We start from the raw sequence: 4,853 nt of genomic DNA, 5'->3' as shown, positions 1-4,853 counted from the left end.
CCCAAAGCTTTTACACATATTTACAGCCCCAACCTTTTAAAAGTGTTTAAAGTTGTGAGACAGGGTCTAGATAAATCACTGAGTTGCCCAGGTTGGGCATGAAATTTGCAATCCTCCTGCCTCAGCCTGTAAGAGTTCCAGTATCACAGACTTGTGCCACCGTGCCAGACTTGCAAATACCTTTAGCAAGGATTAATTTTTTTTTGAGGTGGATCTCACTATCTAGACCAGATAAGCCTTGAACTTGCTGTGTTCAAGCTGGCCCTAAATGGGAGATCCTCCTACTTCAGCCTCTTTAATGGCAGAATTGCAGGTTGGACCTAATCTTTTTTTATCTGTCATGTACTGAGACTTGCATTAACTTTTTATTGTAATAATTTGAACCAATGCAATGAAAAAGAAAATGCTCAGACTAAAAGTAATAGTAGGAAAAAAAAAAAAGGTATTCTAGGGCCAGAGATTTAACTCAGTGGGTCCACCACTTGCCACGCAAGCACAAGGACCTGAGTTCAATCCCCGGTACCACAAAAAAAAAAAAAAAAAAAAAACAAACAAAGTATTCTAAAACTTGATTTAAAAAAGAGTTTTGAAGTACCAAAAGCCCCTACAGTATTAAATTAGTTAAGGTTTTCTTTATTCTAGATCAGTAAATTCCTTGTGATACATGTGATTTTTTTCCCCGTAGAATGAGTTTCTGTCTCCAAAAATTCAAGGAATGAGTGGAGGATTTACAAGTATATTTTAATCTTGTTTCTCCTACTTTTGTTTTGTTTGAAACAGGTTCTAAAAAGAAAGAAAGGAAGGAAGGGAGGAAGGAAGGAGAGAAATAGGGTCTCACAGTCAGGCTGGCCTTGAACTCACTAAGTAACCCAGGCCCTTGAACTTGTAGCATGCTCCTGGCTCAGCCTCCCAAGTGCTAGGGTTATGTCACGTGCCACCACACCTGGCTTTTCTCCTCTACTTTTAAGGTTTTCCTAACACTAAGAATTAGTCAGTTATGTAAAACCTCCTTTGAGTTATGTAATGCCTTATGTAATTTTCCCCCTGTATGATTTAATTTTCAAAACAACCCTCTTACTCTCGTTCTCATTTTACAAGTGAGGAAACTGAGGTTAAATCAATTGAGTAGTAAGTTAGATTGAGCAACCAGCAAGTCAAGTAGCAAGTTTTACCCGAGTCCAAACATCTAACCCTTTTGATGCATTTACGGTAAGTTTGGAGCTGCCTTCTTTTCCCCCTCTGCAGACCTCGTGTTGCCTGTTTCATCATTCAAACAGTTTTTGAGAATAATTACTTTCCAGACTTAATTAGAGGGAAGTGTTAATTATTCTCATCTCTACCTTGTCCAAAAATGCTGTGGTATATATTTCACTCAAGCATGGTAGTAGCATTTAATCTGATGTTTGTATATTTATTCACTAAATTATTTTCAAATTAAAATGACCTCACCTGACTTCCTGTATAGTCATCTCTGTCAGATTGCAAATTACTTAGAGGAAACTCAAGTATGTCCAACCTGTGTAGGGTATAGCACTAAGTGCAATATCAGAAATAATTTGATGCTAAATATATTTTCATAGGAGTGGTAATGGTTCATAATGACATAAATGTAAACCTAAACATACATCCTAGAGAAATAACACATCAAGGTAGTAGAGGAAAACCACACCCATCTCCCCATTAGTCCTGATTCCTCATTAATATCATACTCAAGGTTCATGTATTATTGAATTTGTTTCCCTCAACCTCCTAGCACCTTTTATTAAATTGGGCCTAGGAGAAGGTGCTTGATAACTGTAGGCTGCATAGATGAATGGATTATTAAAGACCTTTATATTGATAGATTTGTCTAACGTTCATAAGAAATACATCAAGAGCCTTCGTGTGCAGCCAGGCGGGTGCCAATGCCACTCGTCCGCATCCAGGAACAGTTCTTGACTCCCTGGTCCCTGTCTGCTGCCCTCACTACCTATTGCCGGCTGGCTGCTGCTCCTGCCCCAGGATGCAGACTGTGATCAACACAGTGGAGGGAGAGGCACTGGAAGTGCCTGAGTACCTGAGCCCAGTCCTCGAGGGATCAAAATTTAAGGAAACAGGTGTATTCACCCCAGAAGAGTTTGTGGCAGCTGGAGATCGCTCCGTCCACCACTGCCGGACGTGGCAGCGGGCGACAGGGGAAGAATTAAAAGTGAAAGCATACCTACCAATAGGCAAACAATTTTTGGTAACCAAAAAAGCGCCCTGCTACAAACGCTGCAAACAGATGGAATAGTAAGATGAATTGGAAGCTGTCACTGAAGAAGATGATGGTGGGGGGATGGGTAGATCCGTATCACAACACAGGTACTGCGAGAACAACTGAAGCAGTTAGGAGGTTGCACTGGAAAACAAGGACAGCATAAAACTCCAAGATTGCTCAGCACTCTGCGAAGCGGAAGGTGAAGGAGACACTGCAGTCATGGAAGAATGTGAAGAAAGTGGATTGTTGGAAATAGATGAGGCTACTCTAGATACCAGGAAAATAGTAGAAGCTCATAAAGCTAAAACTGATGCGGGAGGTGAAGATGCTATTTTACAGACCAGAACTTATGATTGATACATCACTTATGATAAATATTACCAGATGCCACAACTAGGGTTGTTTGGCTATGATGAGCAAAGGCAACCTTTAACAGGTGAGCACACGTATGAAGACATCGGTCAAGACCGTGTGAAGAGAACAGTGACCACTGAAAAATCACGCTCATCTCCCACCACCTCCTATGGCTTCCATTGACCCTTGCAGGCATGCTGGAGTGATGAAGAAAATCAAGGAGACAGTTGCAGAAGGAGGGGGAGAGCTTGGCATTCATGTGTATCTTCTAATTTTTTTTTGAAATTTGTACAAGCTGTCATTCCAACAACAGACTATGACTACACAAGCCTCTTCACAATGTAACGAAGAGAACGTAGAATCTGTCATAGTTATTGATTCTGATTTTAAATAACCCAAAGATGCGACCATCGACCATATTTACCATTATGTACAATTTCTCTAATAAAGGGAGTTACATGTTTATGCATCAAATAAAAAAGTACATCAAGAACTTGTGCTAGCTGAGCTTGGTGGTGAACACCTGTAATCTCAACTATGAAGGAGAATCACAAATTCAAGACTGTCCTGGGCAATTTATCTTGTCTCAGAACAAATTTCATAAGGGCTGGGAATGTAGCTCAGTGGTAGGGCACTAGCCTAGTATGCATGAAGCTCTGGGTTCTGTCCCAGCACCACGCCAACAGAGGTAAAGGGGGAGAGGGAACGATGACACGAATGAATCCAGGCACAGTTCTCCTGGGTACCTGCACTCAAGGTCCCTGAAGTCTGCCTTCCATCTCTAAGAAGACAGCAAGGATTTGCTTCCAGGCTTTCTCACCTGGCCCTGGATTCCACGTGGGCTGTTGGGTTAGCGGAAGATCTCAGTTCCTATAAGCCATACCAGTAAAGTGAGCCAGCAAATAAATAACAACATTCATTTCCTAAACTGCTGTTCCCCATAGCAAGCAGACAAAAAAAGAAAGAAAGAAAGAACTCAAGATAGAAGCTGCGTGCAGTCTTTTTACTTTTTAAGCATTTTTGGTGTTGGTGATTGAACACATGTTAAGCATGTGTCCTACCACTGAGCCACACGCCTATCACCTCTTCTTTTCTTTTCTTTTTTTTTTTTTTTGGTACCGGGGATTGAACACGGGTCCTTGTGCTTTGCAAGGCAGGCCACCGAACCGCTGAGCTAAATCCCCAGCCCATCATTTTGGTATGTGCATCTAGCACCATTTCTTTTGTTTTGTTTTTTGTTTTTGGTACCAGGGATTGAACTCGGGCCTTTGCACTTGCTAGTCAGGCAGCAGGACCACTGAGCTAAATCCCCAACCCACCTCTTCTTGACTGTAAAGGAATTTTATGATTTTTGATATTCCGTTTTTCCCATTTATCTTCTTAAACTGGACCCCAACTAAAAGCCTTTGAGATCATTAGGACTAAGGCTTATGTGCCCCAAGAACATAATTTCAGAATATATAAATAATATAGATGAGTTTATGATTTACATAAGATTGTTTTGATTTTGAGTATCTAGCAGAAGTAAAAACAAAGGAAACCTCCAGATTTTCAAAAGATATTTCAGAATTCAAGAATAAATCAAGAAGACAAACTTTAGGTAGAAAGAGAGAGCTCTTCTGGAAGCCACAATAAGCTGTGTGGACCACCTCTCTAGATGCAGCTCCAGGGACTCCATATAATGGGAAATTCCAAATTTCTAGGATAGAGATTGGACTCCCTTGACTTAGGACCTCCCCGACCCTTGAGAAACATCCTACATGGGAGGAAGGATCTAGGAAAAGAGTATGGTTATTCGCAAATGGAAAAAATCCCAGTGTTAGCTCTTCTCTGAGAAACCTAGTGTAGGCCATCTGTGGAATTTTAATGTTCCTGATTAGGATGGTGGTACAATTAAAGTAGTGATGTTACCTTTTAGTTTCTTTCATTATCTGACTTTAAAATTTTTCCTGTAGAAATGAAGAATTCTTGCTGGGAGTGGTGGTGCACGCCTGTAATCCCAGCACTCTGGAGGCTGAGGCTGAGGCATTGCCACAAGTTCGACACCAGCCTGGGCTACATAGTGAACTCAAAGCCAGCCTGAAATACATAGCAAGATCCCATTTCAAAAAAAGAAGAAGATGCATAAAGAGAAGAAGAAAAGAAGAAGAGGAGGAGGAGGAGGAAGTAGAAGAAGAAGAAGAGGAAGAGGAAGAAGAATTATTTTTGCTCAAGTATTACAACACAAGTTTATTAAATATCAACATAAAAATAGCAAACT

The 4,853-nt window shown here is 40.8% G+C and overlaps 1 pseudogene; it reads left to right on the top strand.

The window, feature by feature from the left end:
* Positions 1–2,002: 2,002 nt before the first annotated feature.
* On the top strand, positions 2,003–2,938 carry LOC104877118 (annotated as a pseudogene).
* The last annotated feature ends 1,915 nt before the right edge of the window (positions 2,939–4,853 follow it).

Source organism: Fukomys damarensis, unplaced genomic scaffold (genome assembly GCF_012274545.1).
Source record: "Fukomys damarensis isolate Sample0158 unplaced genomic scaffold, DMR_v1.0_HiC HiC_scaffold_21, whole genome shotgun sequence".
NCBI classification, from domain to species: Eukaryota; Metazoa; Chordata; class Mammalia; order Rodentia; family Bathyergidae; genus Fukomys; species Fukomys damarensis.
The sequence above is the reverse complement of the archived record's forward strand: the minus strand, read 5'-3'. Positions and strand labels throughout refer to the sequence as shown.